This window comes from Pteropus medius, unplaced genomic scaffold, assembly GCF_902729225.1.
Source record: "Pteropus medius unplaced genomic scaffold, Ma_sr-lr_union100, whole genome shotgun sequence".
NCBI lineage: Eukaryota > Metazoa > Chordata > Mammalia > Chiroptera > Pteropodidae > Pteropus > Pteropus medius.
The window spans coordinates 22,253,445-22,269,837 of record NW_024346667.1 but is presented as its reverse complement, the minus strand read 5'-3'; the positions used below and the strand labels follow the sequence as shown (position 1 = coordinate 22,269,837).

General features: G+C 33.3%; 1 long non-coding RNA gene across 1 annotated transcript in view; it reads left to right on the top strand.

The window, feature by feature from the left end:
- Positions 1-6,821: 6,821 nt before the first annotated feature.
- LOC120613447 (uncharacterized) overlaps positions 6,822-16,393 on the top strand; it is a 93,846-nt gene continuing 84,274 nt past the window's right edge. Inside the window, exons 1-2 of the long non-coding RNA XR_005655708.1 lie at positions 6,822-6,986; positions 8,755-8,802. This is a non-coding gene — a long non-coding RNA (uncharacterized LOC120613447). The remainder of the gene's footprint in view (positions 6,987-8,754; positions 8,803-16,393) is intronic.

The window sequence follows — 16,393 nt, the reverse complement described above, 5'->3', positions numbered from 1 at the left end:
TAAGACAGCTTTGGAACTTAGCTAAGAAACAATTAGCAAGGGAATCCTCTAGGGTTTGATGAGGAATCCAAGAAGAATATTTTTCCTTTGAGAAAGACATTGCCCATGTGTTTTAATTGTTAGATTGCAAAGTCAGAATTGTATCTTAACTGATCAAATTCTATGTATTTTTCAGAGAGTGCTGTGATTTAGTAAGTGGACCATTTAACATAAAGAGAACAGCATACGCGCAAGCATAGTCTCTGTGTCCTGGTGATGAGACGTGGCACAGCCACCTAACTTCTTTTACTTTTCTCATCTGTAAAATAGTGTTAACAACTACTTATACCTAAGTATACAAAACAGCAAGTTTGTTCTGATGCTTAAATGATAAGAAATATGTAAAAGGTGCTTTGTAGATACTATAAAATATTGTATTGCTTTTTAAATATTATAAATACTATAAAATATTATTTATCTCTATATATTATTTGTCCATTTGTGAATAAGGGGCTTTTTGTAATTTTCCTATTTGACTTATTTTTCCTCTAGTTTCTAAATTTTTGAAAGTCTTCCAAACTATTACAGAAATTTACTATTTTATTGTTTCTTTATAGAAAAAAATTAAGCTGAAGCTCTGTTCACTTTCTTAAGTCCTGTAACATTTTATTTCCTCATAAGTTTCTGCTAGAACTAACACATGAGATTAAGTCCACGTTTTTCTGAAACTTGTACCTCAGTCTTTCCAATTATATCGATAGACTCTTCTTTACCTCCTCAAAACCTGCTTTCAGATAATTCTTACTAAAATACAAATGTTGAAAGTATCTTTAGGTGAGAGTTCTGCTAGGGTGGGAAAGGGGGAAGGGACCGGTGTTATTAGCAGAGATCACACATACTTTAACCAACCTCCAAATATTCTGACTCAGTAATTCTGGGTGGGGCCTGGACATCTGTCTTTTTAAATAGAGTATTTTAAAAACGCTAAAGGACACCCCTGCTTAGAACTTCTGATCTGAAGGATAAAGCATTCTGGAATGTCAGGCATCAGAGGGTTTGGAAGGGCATCTAGCTTTCCTGGCACCCTTGAACAGCACCACGGAGATAATTGCTTATTGCCCTTAAAACCAGTCAGCACTTAGAGCACTTTCTGACACCTGGCAGGCTCTGAAATAACATGGGGAGATTTGGGCCATTAGTGCTATCCTGAGAAATAAAAGCACAGTATACTAAATATTTTATCGTGTGTTCTTTGTTCCCCATCTGTATATCATATTTATTTATTTTGGTGAAATTGTTAATGTTGAGAAGCACTCATTGTTAATGTTGAGAAGCACTCATTTATAAAATGTAATCCAAGGTGAGGTATATTTTCATCACTCATTCACTGCATTATGCTTTAACCTGTTACTTCATCCTCAGAGTTAAATATGATAGATATATGATTGAATTATTTAGGTGTTCATGTTTATACTAATCTGGGGTTCTTATAAGGTCTTTACATAAACTCACATTTTGTTCCCGAACAAATTACTGGAAACAGTAGCACATTTAATTTATTATAATTATATTTAAGATGGAAAACTTGTGTAATAGGTAAGCCTTTATTTAAATTTCCTATAGGACTTGAGGACAACTCTTAAGAAACAATTATCACGTAAGTCACATATGTTCTTTACCATATAGATTAGCAGCTAAATATGTCATATTTTCATATTCTTTTGTTGATGTAAAATTCATATGGTATTGTAAAGCCTTGACTCTCCACAGCTAGTTCTTACAGCCACGCAACTAGCAGAGTTGGCTTTACTTTCAGATGAGGGCAGAGGTCATTTGCTTTAAGCAAAACATGACACTATTTTTTTCAGTCTCCAGATGATTCTGATAGGTTTGGGAAGCACAACAGTTTAAAGCATATACAATCTATTTAAATAAAGATTTTTATTTTTACAAATAAATTTAGTAATGTCAGTTATCCTTTATAAAAATGCATATTTATTATCTGCCTTCTAAGTGCCAGGCACTATTCCAGACATTTTCACATCCGTTTTTTCATTAAGTTCTTTTCAGAGATGTAACTTCATAGATTAAAAAAAGGAAACAAACAATATTAGCTTTTCTTCTTTGGAAAGAATGCCAGATAGCGTCATGATGCTTAAGTCAAAGGAAATAGCTTCAACAACTACTGTTTTAAAATGAAGCAGGCCTTGTCACATTCCTTTTCTGAAATATCACCAAAATTGTTTTGTTGGTTTGAGAAGTAGTGAGCAAAAGAGGTGAAGAGAGGACAGAATTATTCTATTTTCTTATTATAGACGTTCTATTCTGCGCTATATGATGCCAACAGAAATAACTTAAAATATCCAACATCCCTCAGAAGGTTGAGAGGTACAGTTTTGCAATGTTGTGAGAAGATGGAGTCCCATTCCAGGTCTCAGATTCTGGAATGCAAACATATTGGGTTACCTTAAAGTTCCTCCCCTCCCAATGCTCTTTAAGGCAAGCATCATGAGATCAGCTCAGAAGTGAGGCTCAGTGATGAGTATTCTTTTAAAGTCCTTCACGAGGACTCCATGCTAACTTCGGGGTCAGGGTATTAGGGAAAATTTCTTCTGAATAGTTTTTTTTTTTTTTTTAACTTATGGCGGAACAGGGATATAATGATATATGATATGTCAAAACTCTTAAAATTCCTGCTTTCTTCCTTAGAGCCAAAACCTCAGTGTCATTACAAAACTTTCACTTGAATCCCAAGGCCCTTGGCAGAGTTGACTCATTGAGCATTCACAATGAAGGAGGGAAGTCTTTCCCAAAAGACTATGAGAACCAAAGTTGGGAAAGTTGGGACTCAACTTGAGATCTGCTCTTACTCACTTTTCTGAGATTTTTTTTTTTTTAAAAGGACAACTTAGATGTAGTGAGAAAAAAAAAACCCAAAAACCCACAAACTTCTTTGCTTTCTTGTGCATAATAGAGTTAAAGATCCAATGTAAAGAAAAAAATGAAATAGATCATTTGGTCCAAACAACTACTTAGAGAGTTAAAATGTTATGCAAATTTTGGGGTTTATTCTCTGACAATGTAACAGAGGTCCCAAGAGATTAAAGAAAGAATTCCAAGTTATTGCATCTAATCAATTGCATTCTAATTGTTGAGAATGATTTAGAATTTAAACAGTTGTCTTTTTTAGATTTTGACAACTACTGAACAAGAATTTTCTAGTATGGCATCCAATTCTTTCTGTTGTTCTCAGCCTCGTGTTGAAACTGAAGGGTTTTATCCTCTTTTTTGAAACAGCAAAGTGCAGGGATCTCTCGGACCTCCTTCTCTAGTCATCCTCACAGCGCAAGATCCATGATTTTTAACAGCAAACACTAAATTCCCTCTCCTTTTTTGGTCTGAGCTAGATTATTTTAAAATTAAAGATGAGGTTCATATTAACATCCAGAGTGTCTTTGTTGCTCCCAAATTGAATTTCCTTTATGTATTTTTATGTGATTTGATATATTATTTTTTAATCATAGCACTTTGTTCACCAACAGATTGGCCTATATGTTGTCTGAGAGTTGCGCCAATTAGATTCAAGTAAATAAGACTTAAAACATGGAAAGAAAAGGTAGCACTTGACTAGACAAAAACAAAAGAATTCATTTAATAGCACTTATTTATTCAAATAATGATTTATTTAGTGATTAAAAGTGGAAGTAAACACTGAAAAAGTTCAGTATGTCATTATTCTTAAACCTTAATTTACCTGTAAATATACCGGTTAAGATAAATTGATATTGATTTACTCTAAAATAAATGTTTTAAAAATTGTAATAGATAGTATACTGAAAATGAAAGTTAAAATTTCCCCCAAGTTTGCATCTCTGATAATAGATGTCTTTGACCAGGTCTAGTTTTTAAAATATATATTTTTGTCTCTTTTTCCTCACTTTGATTTATCTACGAGTTAATCAGAAAAGCCAACATAGAGAAAAACTAAACAAAAACTCTTGAATTGGTCTATCAGTATCTTTAGAAAACTTCAGAATTTTTATTAAAAATTATGCTAGGTAGAAACATTTATTCTTTTTTGTTTTAGTAATTTTGAATAAAGTTATTCTTTTAGGCTCTGAAGAAATATTCAGAAAATAATTTTAGAAAAAGAATGATTTTGAAAAGATTGATTTAATCAGGGTCTGAACGTGATCTCGAATACGACTTTATTTCATGGATGGAGGTAAAAGTAACAAAACTTGCTTACTTAATAGATGCCATCTGAAAGAAGATCTTGTTTCTTTCATTTAAAACAACAAAAATGGCACAGCAAAGGGGGACAGTGATATAATAAATGGAGGCTTCTCAAACACTTTAGGCTCAAATTCAGTAGTTGGGCAATTTTTTTTCAAAGTATCTTTTTTTTATGTTGGATTATATAAATAATTGCCTACTTTGTGTGCACATTTAATATTAAACCCTTTTATAAGTAATAAGTAAGGCAGTAATTTTTGTTTCTCCATGCTGTAATTCAGATATAAAATGGACAATTATCTGTTGTTTTTTGAAGTACAACTGTTCTTTAAATTAAAAACTAACACCAGTTTTAAAATCTTAGCTTATAAATGGAGAAGATAAACTTATCACTAAATTTAGAGTGTCATGAATACAATTTATTAATACAGAACATTGCCTGAATTTATTAATACAGAACATTGCCTGAATAGCCTGTGGATTTCAGCTGCTCAAAGTTTGAAATGTAGATATATGATAGACAGTTAAAAGGATTCTTTTCATTAGTTACTTACAGGACATCACTAGAAAGTAAATAAACCTCACCAATGGGAACTCAAGATAGATTAACTTTGAGGAATAAATAGAATCTGGACTGAAAAATATTTAGAAACTTTTTTTGTTTCCCTAAGAAACGTTCTGGCTATTCTTTTGGAATGAAAATATTTGTAGAATATTAAAAAACCAAGGAAATACAATTGACCCTCAAACAACAAGGGGGTTTGAACTGCGGGGTTCACTTACGTGGATTTTTCTTTTCAGTGTAGATGCATCAGCGCTCCCTATCTTGGGTTTCGCATTCGCAGATTCAACCAACCTCAGATTGAAAACAGTATTTTATATTGGAGATAGGGAATCTGCGGATGCGAAGAGCCAACTGCATTGTTCCACGCCATTCTATTTAAGGGACTTGAGCATCCATGGGTCCATAGGGGCGCCTGGAACCAATGCCATGTGGATACAGAGGGAGGACAGAGTTTTGGGGAAATCAGAAGTTATATCCAGATTTTCCAATGCACGTGGTCCGAGCTCCTAAGCCCTGCCTTGTTCACTGGTCAGCTATATTCGGTGGGCTCCAAATTCACTTTCAGGTATGTTGAAATCAATTCTTATTTATCTAAGTAAACTAAAGATATGTTTGTTAGCAAATTTCACATGTGCAAGTACTAAGGTTGATTTCCTTATACCGAGCAAAACTTTTTACAGGGAGGTTAACTTTTACTGTGTCCATGTATATACATGATCGGAAATCGATTGACATATGCATCTCAGAATTTAAATCTTATTGACTTTAATATCTAATGTACTTTTCATGGGAAATGGATCAGACTCCATGGGTTGTTGCTGACACTGGAGATGCAATCTCTGGAATATTAAATTCTTGAGCATATCATGTCATTTGGGGAGACAGAGGGACGTGTCCCAGAAGGAAAAACAGCTCAAAACACATCAATTTCTAGAAGTTTAGGATCAATAGCAGTTTTTCAATTACTTTTTATGTGTATATACATAACAAGCAACTACAGTATCTTAGTGACTTAAAATAACAAGAGTTTAGTTTTCTGCTCATTCTACAGGTGCTTCAAGGATTAGCTTTGGGCTCTATGTCACATCATTCTCACTCAAGGATGGCAGGTGTCAGAGTGTCTACCATTTAGGGAAGACATCATAATGCTCTGTTTTTTCAAGCTTTTTACCTGCAGATGACATTTGATGATTCCAGTCCTTTGTCATGGCCAATACAAGGCACGCGATTCTGCTTAACTTCAAGGGGCAGTTAAGCACAATTTTACCACGTGGCTGAAAGAGGAGGATAGTAAATGGTAATAAAATATTAATGAACAATACTAATGATTATGACTGACTTTAATATCAGTTACAAATATTGAGTTAATTTTTCTTATTCATACATAAAAATATACTTTCCCCCTCTTGTAGGGAAATACAACATTGGGTGTCTCAGCGCTTCTGTAAAAATCCCTAGCCTTCTGAGACAGGGAAATGTGTAACACGTAAAGATAGGAAATGTTTCCTTTTATTTTTCCTGGAAGCATCTGACTTTTCACGTATGAGAACTAGATCTGTGACCGTTTGACTGGGTCCCTAGGTTAAGCCCCAAGGTGCCAGATAGACTGGAGAACTCTCTTCCTAGGTATTTACATTCCAAAATCTGTGAAGGCCAGACTTTGGCAACATCTCTAGGTCACAAAAGCAGGAGACATCCAGTGTTTATCTAGCCCTTGGAAAGATTGTATTTACATTCCAGAAGCTGAGAGTGAGAATCCAGGATCCTTGCCATCCCTTCTCAAAGGAGCAAGAGTTATTTTTTTCTCCTCCTTTCAATAAGGAAGGTGGTCGGCTGTCTCTCTACTGGCTATAAACAGAGGAAAATCATTGTTTTCTATTTTCTTGGAGAAACAGACTTTGAAGTTTGTATGGGTAGGACATTTTACATGACTTTTCTTCTGTCACACCTAGGGTAAGAATCCGGGTGAGAGGGACCACAGAGCCATTATTTGCTTTTTAAGTGATTAATGATCATCTGTCTCTGATTCAGAATACCTCCACCTCATTTGCACATTCCAGACAAAATTAATAATGATCAATATTAAAAATCCAGGACTTCTTTAAGGGAAACAATCCAAAAGCCAGATTCTGTCACAGCGTCAAGCTCAGGTCTCTGGTGATGTGAAGTAACCTCCACCTCCTCGGGATTTACCCATGAAGTACAGGTGAGGCACCTCTTGATGCAGAGATTTGTGAATATAAAATATTTGCCTTGCACATACTGAATTTGCAATGACCGACCAGGTTCAGGACAACCACAGTAAACATTCCTGGTGGGAAAGGGGGAGGATGGGAGTCACACGGCCCTCTTGTCCGTACAATGGTGACATCTTTCTGGGCCACATATGGAGGGCCTGTTACCCTTTCACTCCTCACACACCCACCTGTTTTGTGGTCTGACTGTGAACTGCTTGCCATATCTATTGCTATACTTTTTGGACAAAGTGTGCTATGTGTGAAAAAGACTTCCATTTCCTCTGCAGCTAGGGCCTTCCCTGCACATGGCTGAACATGTGTAACTGTTACTGAATTTGTGTGATTAAAGCTCAGTCAGGAACTGCTTACCGAAGCCAGCTCTGAGCAAAGATTCACAGTTGGGATGATGTATCCATGAAATTCCCCATTTTCTCAAAGATGTCTAATTTTTCACTGTTTGAGTCTCACTTGAACTGCATTATACTGCCTGAAATTTACTTTTTCTACTGTGGCTAAATTTTTTAATATTAATAATAATAAAATAATTCTTATCTCTACATACATGCATACATAGTGCCAGTCTGAAATATGAAACACATTTCTAATATTCTCTTATGGCATCATATGAAAAATGAAGCTGAAATAAACTTCAAACATGCATTCAAGTTGAATGGATATATAACTCTTGGAAATTAATTTGAAAAATTTAAATTAAGTTTCATTCTGATTGAAAACTCTAAGTAATGGTGCTCCCCGCTCAAATTTTCTTTCAAATGAAGCACTTAATATACTTGCATGCATAGTGCATATGTATATTCGAACAGTATTTCAGTAATCATACAATATGTATTCATATGAAGGTGTAATGCTTTTAGTTTTGATACAGCTTTACTTAAAGAAACTGTTGGTACTCACAAATTGCTCACTAAGACAACAAATGCTATATTTAAAATTAATCTCAAAAAAAATTTGAAGGTATCACAAATGTCAAGTGGGATTTTTCCCTCCCTCATCCACTTTCTTATGTTTTTCCTGTCTTTTCTTCCTTCCATTTGTTTAGGTGAGAAACAATTTTTATTCTTATGCATTCATTCCCTCAATAAATGTTCTTTAAGTACCTGCTGTTCAGGCTTTCTGTTATGTAATATTCTATATTTGGGAAAATATTTTATACCCATTGAATTAAAATAATTGGGTTTACAGTGCATTTATTGAATTAAAAAATCCAAATGATATATTCAAAGATATAATTTTAGATACCTAGTCATCACCACTTACTCCTGTCTCCGGCCACGCTGTACTGCCTGAATTCCTATAGGGAACCACGTTTTTGTGTAAACTGCCAGTGTTTCTCAGTGTAAATATCAGCAAATGTAAATATATATTATTATTTCCTCCCACAAAAATAAGGCACTGTTATATAACTTGAATCTATTTCCTTCCCTCCTTCCTTCCTTCCTTCCTTCCTTCCTTCTTCCTCCTCCTTCCCTCCTCCTCCCTCCTCCTCCTTCCTTCCTTCCTTCCTTCCTTCCTTCCTTCCTTTTACTTTATATCCTGGAGAATTTTCCTTATCAAGGTCTAGAAACATTCTTCATTTTTTTTTTTTTAAATCTTCACATATGTAGCTATACCATAGTTTAATAAGTCTCCTTTAGATCGATATGACTAGTTGTCACTGGCTCTTTTGCTAACAAAAAAGTACAGTAAGATAATAACCTTCTATGTAAATCATTTCAGGTGTTCCTGCTAAATAAAATCCTATAAGAAGAATTGCTGGATGAAAGAGTAAGTGCATTTTAAATTTTGGTAGATTTTATTAAATTGTCCTGTACAGGGTTGTGGTATTTTGTACTCCCACCAGAAATAAATGAAAACGCTTTTGCCCCCATAAAACCTCAGAGTGTATTGTCAAACATTTTAGGTTTTGACCAGTAGGATAGATGAAGAAATACTATCATATTTTAATTAAGATTTCATTTGTGATGAATGAGGTCACACAATTCTTATTTCTAAGGGATTTTTTAATTTGACTTCCAATGAATTGTTCATATCTGTTTATTTTTCCATTTAGTTGTTGGCTTTTTCTTAATTTCAGATTTACATGTTTGGGAGGTTACACTTTGCCCATAGTAAAGTTCTTTTTTAATTTTAGGTTTGCCACTTGTCTTTCTTTTTGCTTCTATCTTTTTGATTTATTTTTCTTATAGTGGAATTTTAAAAAATCTCACTGATAGTTTTGTGAATTGTACTTAATTACCTCTGCACTTTAAGTCATGATTAGAAAGCCTTCTCCTCTCTAATGTTATCAAGAAATGCATTCATGTTTTCTTTTCCCTTTATGGTTTCATGCTTTGCAGTAATCTTCGTTTCATTTGTAACTTATCTTGGATTTTCCACTGTACAGTTATATCATATGAAAAGTTTTAATCTTACTTTATTATTTTATATTTTTAAACTTCCAGTAAAAAAATAAATGTTTCACTGTAATTGCAATGGGTAGTACTTCTAGCTCCTTGTTCATTAGTTGTGGTAATAGTGAGTGTTCTCATCTTGTTTTTGCGTCCGGTGTTGTTTCTCCATTCGGCGTATGGTTTCTGGGCTTGTTGTGATGCCCTCATGTGCGTTAGTGAATGTTTCACCAATTTCGATTTTTTTGAGTTTTTCTTTCATTGTAGATAAAAAGTTACAAAGAATTTATCAAATGCCATTTCAGCATCCAGTAAAATGATCATATATTTCACCTTAGATCTATAAAGGGAATTAAATATAATAAAAGATTATCTAATATTCAACCATCTTTTTATGCCCGAAATAAATCCCACTTATTTTTGTTGTGTTGTTTTGATGTGCTGCTAGATGAACCGGTTTGCTACTATTTTAAGGTTTTCTTAAACAGTAAAAATAAGTCAGCATTTTTTTTTTTTGCTTATTTGTCTGCAATCTTCCTAATGTTTTAATATTAATGTAACTCACACTTCATTAAAAATAATTTGCAATCTTATTTTTTAATATATTGCAGAATACATAAATTTCAATTATTATTTGTTTTAAAATTTGGAAAAAAATTTTCTGTGAAGCTGTTAAGGCCTAGTGTTTTTTTGGGGGGGACTAGCTCTTTTATATCTAACTTTTTAGGTTTTTTTTTTTTTAAAGGATTTATGTAGATTCTGTGGCTAACTTTGGTGAATTATATCTTCCTGGAAAATACTTATTTCATCCAAGTTTTAAATTCATTGCATTTAGAGTTAGGAAAGTAATTTTTTAATATTTTAAAATTACTCTTCTATTCTTACTTTGTTCTTCTTTTTTTTGTGTGCACATATGTTTCTTCCTTTTTTTTCTTGACTAAAGTAGCTAAGGTTTTGATCCAGTTTACTGATATAAAAAATGCCAAGCTTTGGTTTTTATTACTTTTAGTGTTTTAATTAAGTTTATTATCAGTTCTTATTGTATACATTTGTTTTCTCTTTTTTTTTTTGTATTCTAATTCATTTATTTTAGCTTTCATCTTTATATTTATTCATTTCTTCTTTTTTTGTGGTTTATATTCAAAATATATAGTATCTTTATCATCATTACTTTCTGGATATTTAAAATTTTTGATTTGCAGTTCTTTTTTGATTTAAAAGCTTTTTATGACAAAATTTGAATTTTTAAAATTTAAACAAATAAAATTATTTCCAAATGGAAGGACTTTTTGTTTCTTATTTGCATTAATTTTTGGATTTGTTATATTATGATCAGGGAATGCTTTTTCTATTATTTCTACATTTTTGGACTTATGAGGTGTTTTTTTAATGACCTAATATATGATTTTTTTTTAATGTGTATGACACCGGCCCTTGTACCTGTTATCAGGGAGTATATTTGCATATATGCAGCAAACCTACTTATTAGAAATACATTGTTTGGGTCTTTATTATTCTTACTTATATTTCTAGTTCTGTAATCTGTCTTCAGTTAGTGAATTTTTAAAAATAGTTTATTATATAATAAGTACGACAAGTCATTTAGCAAAACTGAAATGATTTTGATCAAATGATTTTGATATTTTTGTATTTCCCATTTCTTAACATAGTTGCAATATTATGCAGATGTTAGCTGGAGGATTTCAAAATAGTGTTTTAACCACGATTTGTTAAAACTCAAAGGTCAAAAAACTGTCCTGTTGTCAAGAAGGCTGATTCTGGACTTGGAATTCCCAACACAATGTTGCATTTGTGATTTCAACACCAAGTCTTGCTTCATGAACATCCTTCCTCTCGCTAATGAAAGCTTATGAAAAATTTAGCAATTCTTTTGTTATTCCTTTAAAATGAACATCGTAGTTTTAGTTGATGAAAGTTACTGCCGAAGAGAACTATTTATATAGAATGTGACTCCTGTCTACTTAAGGTCAAATTCCTTACATTCCAAAGACATGTGTGGCACTCTCCCCACGAAAGAATACTTTTCCACAATTCATCAAATTTCATTGTGTTGTGTAAGTGGGCACATCTAAAATGCAGAGTGAGGGCTCAAAAGATAAAGGGGATGTCAGAGAAAAATGATGACTCCTACTTTCATATAAGATGTCTGTTTTCTAGTCAAGTTAAAGATACAAATACAAAAAAAATGCCTTGAGGTCACTGAAAAAAGGAAGCAAGAAATGTTCTTTTGATGTTTTTTCAATGTCTACTCTTGTGCCTATTTAGAAATATTGGAGAGAGATATTATTACTTATTTGAAGCAAACTCATTTGATTTTGAACAAAATGAACATAGAATTTAAAAATATTTAAGGATGTTTTTAAAACCTGTGCTTATAAATGAATAATAGTTAAAAACTCTTTAGTAACAATATAGAAATATGGAAAACATGTAGAGATAAAGTTCATAGAAAAGAAATATGTCAAGTCTATAATCATATCAAATTTAAAATAATCGTGAAATGATATATCATTTTTCTGTATAACGTTATCGAAGTCCTTTTTTAAAGAGACAATATTCAGTGACGGGAAGGGCGTGTGCAAAGAGCGTTGTGATAGACTGCTGATGAGATTCTAAATTGGCACAGCTCTTTTGTGAAGATATTTGAATATGAATGTAATGGCAAAATAGTGTGACCCAGTAGAACAATTCTTATATCTAAAGGAAATACTGAGAGATCATTACAAATATTTATTTACAAGTATGATCATTAAAATATTATATATGACAAAGACATCAGCCCCCTCCCTGGACATAAATTAAATGTCCAATAATAGGATAAAGTTAAATAAATTGTAGTATATTGATAATATGGGAGATTATATAGTTGCAGAAAATTAGTATTTTGGAAGGAAATTTAACAGCAGGGGATAATATAATATAGCACTATGTAAAAGAAAAGATAGCAGCATACTTCTGTCTGTTTATCTTTATAGACAAAGCCTTCAGCAATATTCTAAGGAATATTCTTTTCACACATACATAAAAACTAGTATGATTGGAAGTAAAACTTCAAAATGTTAACAGTAGATATTTCTAGATAACAGGATTATATAATTTTAATTTTCTCTTTATATTTTAAAAACATTTCATAATTTTTTTACCAAGCATATATAAGAAAAAATTTTAACTATGGATATTTATTGAGGGAGGTTATTACACTTCTTATTTGCCTTTAACTTTAGTTCATCACCAATCATTTTTGCAGGATTACAGATGAGTCATAATCACTTTATTGCATTCAGTTTTATCATACATTTTCAGCGATTGGTAAGAGATTCCCACATCTTGCTTTCCATGTCTTCCCTTTTTTCCCCGGTGATTAGTTCGAAACTCCATTCTGCATTGTGTGCACAGCTGGGAAAAAAAGACTCTGTGTCTCCCCCATAAAGTTTAAGTAGCCAAGCTAAACAATGGAGAATAAAGTACAAACATAATAATAAGGAGCAATCACAAGAAAACCAGTATAGGTACACTTATTGCAATGAAATATATACAGAGAAGAATTTAATCTTCAAATGTACCTTTTACTAAAAGTACAAATTGAACATTATGTGGAGATCTGCATTCTTATGGAATTGTTTAACCAAAGTGTTAATGTGGTGAGAATTTTCTCTTCAATTTTTTAAAAACAATACTGGCCTTAAGATTTGTTAGGGATGGTACTCATGCCATCTCGACTTGCAGTGTACTGGTGGGTTGTACACTGCTGCTTTATTTAACCACATGTGATTGGACTGAACAGTTACTTCAGGACAGCACAGGGGTCCCCAGTAGACGCAGCCTTAAACCGTTTGCTTTCCTGGGAACTGTCTGTGTAATGACACTGGGGGTGGTGGATCAGCACAGTCAGGCCCCTCTGCCTAAGGGATTTTTGATCTAACACAAAGATTGGGGAGGTGGAGAGGTGCACGAAATAGTTTTATGGATATGGCATATGCATGCCTAATTTAATCCTCCTCTCGAAAATATTGACAAATGCTGAAGACCATCCCGCTAGCTGGATCTAAGTACACTATTTTGTACTATTGCCCATTTTCACTCCGATCTTCAATTCTAGGATTTCAGACAGGCATAGATTAGCAGTTATTTAGCTGTAATATTTAAATTCAAAACTTTTTTTCAAAGCTAAAACTATATATCCCCATACAGGAATAGTATAGCAAAGATGCATATTTATTCACGTGTTTCAATTTTAACGTTTAGCAGGTGTTATTTCTGATATATCTGTGTGCTACCTTTTTTTCCTCAGAAGGGAATACACTGGGCACTGACTGGATACTCTTTAACACAAAACTTTTAGCCAACCAAATTATAATTACAAGACAAAGATATATTTTCTTAGGTAAATGGAATATTATGTGAAAATAATAAGCAGTAATTCAAAAACATTATTAACAAATAGGTATTGAAAGGCTAATATTCCCTTAAAACTGACATCTGAGAACTATAAAACTTAAAGACATCTTTGAATCAAGTGCATTTCCGCAATTATCCAGATTGGTTTTCCGTGACTGAAACCCAGTTCACATAAACTTATTTTTCCAACTTATTGTGAATTTATGATTTGGAACTGAAGTAGTGGCAAAAATATTCAATGATTTAGTTATTATTTGAGTCTTGTAACTCTAATGTTATATTAGCTACTGTACAAAGCAAATTACACTATTCCTTCCAAGATTCTATATTTGAGACTATTTTTGTTTAAGAATTGAGATAATTGGATGTTTCTAATTTGTCTCACTTATCAAGCAAGAACATAGTCAGAGACCCTCAAGGAGACAATAATCAGCCCCATATAAATTCTTCATTATCTTAGCACTTACAGTCTCCAAAAATAAGATTTTCCTTCCTGAGTAGAATTCTTGCCATTTCAAAATTCAGTATACTGGATTGTCATAAAAAATATGACTCTGTTATTGATGTTTGCTGACAGCTTTCAAGCCCCATTACTCTCCTTCCCCTTTTGTCCTACATCTGGGCCAGCTGATGAGAAAATCCAGTTTTTCCTCCCTTTGGCACCAGCAGGAAGTTAGAACAACATAAGCCTTGGTCTGCCTGTGATGCTTCTTACCCCAGCCCCACTGCCTAATTTCAGCAAAAGCCAGCCAATCTCCTTTCTCTGCTCTCTCTCCAGCCATTTTCAGACTTGCTTGGGAGTCTGTACTGCTCTCCCTACAGAGCCTCATTATGTGAGCAGTAAACCGAATAACTCAATTACAAAATGGGCAAAGAACCTACATACACATTTTTCAGAAGAAGACCTAGAAATGGCCAACCGCAACATGAAAAGGTGCTTAACATCACCAGTCGAATGCAAACCAAAACCACAATGAGCTATCACTTCACACCTGTTAGAATGGCTATTATCAAAAAGACAATAAACAAATGCTGGTGAGGATGTGGAGAAAAGGAAACCTTTGTGCATTGTTGGTGGGAATGTAAACCAGAATAGCCACTATGGAAAACAGCATGGGGGTTCCTCAAGAAGTTAAAAATAGAACTACCATATGATCCAGCAGTTCTGGATATATACCAAAAGGAAAGGAAATAAACAATTTTAATGAGGAACTGATGTAACTCATCAAGAAAAATCTTTATCTATGGAAAATACTAACCCTTGGATGAATGCTCTAAGAACGACACCTACTACAAAAGAATGTTATGCAACAATCATACTTCTAGTCATAGAGTTGTACTAAAGAGCCATGTCATTTGAACAAATAGCTTGAAGGAAATGAGAGGCTGAAACCAGACCAAAATGAGTTATAGAGTAAGTAGGAGATAATAAAGTGAATCCATCCAATGTAAACCATTCTGATAAGCAGTTTACACTTGGAAGGAACTGGGAAAGGAAATAGCTTGAATGAGAAGGGACAGACTAGGGAAAGATTATTTTTTTTCCAGGATTAAAAAAAAAAAAAGTGAGCTTGTTTTGGAAAGAGAAAGCCAGTAGAAATGGAGACAAAAGGTAAAAGAAGTGGATATACTTAAGAAAGAAAATTCTCAGGGCAGATGGGAAGGGAGGCAATCCAAAGTACAGGGGAAGGGATTAGCTTTGGACACAAGTAAGAATAGAGTGAAAAGAAATAAAAATGGTTCAAGATAAACCTGATGTGGAGGGGAGGAAATTTGAAGGAATTCATACAGGACATTATTTTCTTTTTTAAATTAGAGACTTGCTTATCTATTAAGAGCGATAAAGCTGACATTTATATTAAATAAAGTAAAATAAAATTGTAACAACTGATATGAAGTGGGAAAGCGATACGAGTGAAGTTAAGTAATGTATTATAGGGCAGTATTATTGTTGGGCGAGCCAAGGGTCTGATCTTTGTAGACCTGCTAAACACTTCATGGGGCTAAGCTGAACATTTTCTCACCATTTATGGTGGGTCTGATGCTGAGTTTCCACTTAAAAATGCTATTGAGAAGTGACTCTTACAGTAAGTAAGAGTTCACTGATGAACTGGATTTAAGAGGGTGATTAGTTATGTTAGTATTAAAATAATTGTGCAATGATATAGTGTAATGGAAAAAAAACTGGAATTTGAAATACATAGAACTGTGTCTAAATATTGGCTATGCTATTTGCAGTGTGATTTTGAGCAGTAGATTCTCTGAAGCTCAATCTTTGTACAATAAAATGGGAATAATAATAGGATTAGATTAAATGAGATACTTTGTTATTTTTATTATCATACTGTTGTCTTATTGTTGCTATAGTCTAGTAAAAAATAAACTTGCATGGAATTTAAATATAACCTCCCAATGGAAGGAGTTTGAGAGATACATTGTAAGAAGGTCATATGAGATGGGATATACCATTGTCATAGATTGTAATTTCCAGAGATGGTCACAACAGTATCTCCTATCCCACACGATCTTCTTAAAATATGTCTTTCTTA